Source organism: Etheostoma spectabile, chromosome 3 (assembly GCF_008692095.1).
Source record: "Etheostoma spectabile isolate EspeVRDwgs_2016 chromosome 3, UIUC_Espe_1.0, whole genome shotgun sequence".
Classification (NCBI taxonomy): Eukaryota; Metazoa; Chordata; class Actinopteri; order Perciformes; family Percidae; genus Etheostoma; species Etheostoma spectabile.
The window spans coordinates 28,190,221-28,191,033 of record NC_045735.1 but is presented as its reverse complement, the minus strand read 5'-3'; the positions used below and the strand labels follow the sequence as shown (position 1 = coordinate 28,191,033).

Here is an 813-nt window from a genome sequence, read left to right as displayed (position 1 = left end):
TTTTTTTTTTTTTTTTTTATTGGCGTACACACATTCCCTCAACTCGTCTCAATTTTCTGCTTGCCCCCACAGAACCGTTGCAAACCTACTTAATACATGTAGATGGTGAGAGCAGACTGACAAGGCCTAGAAAGCAAAATTTCTTCCTGTAGTGCCATCATGCCCCTAAATTAACGTACAATCTGTCTTGTGGCAGCAACTTAATGGTCTTTGGAGGAACACTTTTTTTCAGCTTGATTATCTTCATGCAAAGTATACAGCTGAATTTTCCAACACTGCATTCCAAAAAGGCAATCGGATTAAAGTACTGAAATTTTCAAATATACCATCTTCGTCTACAACCCGACTGTGTGTCTGTATGAAAAGGAATTTGCCCCCTTTGCCCAGTGTGGCAAAGGGCAGAGGGGGCTGATGGTAGAGGGTGGATTTTTCCTTAATTGACAATATTAAATTTAGAGCTGGGAATTGAGATGATACCCGCTGCCTGCCTTATATTTATGGCCAAACTGCTATGCTTCAGTTGGGAATCATCTGCAACACTCACCAACTTGCCATCATTAGAAGTTACAGGGAGCTGATTCCACAGTGTTCCTAATTGCAACCATATTGAGAGCTGTTATTGACTGGGTGGGAGTTGGATTGCTAGGCGCAAGAGAAAAATCCTGTTTTCCATTTTCTCCTTATAAAAGCGTATAAAAAGTCTGTGACTGAGCTGGAGGCCATGCTGTCATCCTCTGTAAACCTCAAATCACAAGTGTGAATAAAGTGTGTGTGTGTGTGTGTGTGTGTGTGTGTGTGTGTGTGTGTGTGTGT

General features: G+C 41.7%; 1 protein-coding gene across 1 annotated transcript in view; it reads right to left on the bottom strand.

The window, feature by feature from the left end:
* Positions 1-813, bottom strand: part of cux1b (cut-like homeobox 1b) — an 85,544-nt gene that overhangs the window by 21,808 nt on the left and 62,923 nt on the right.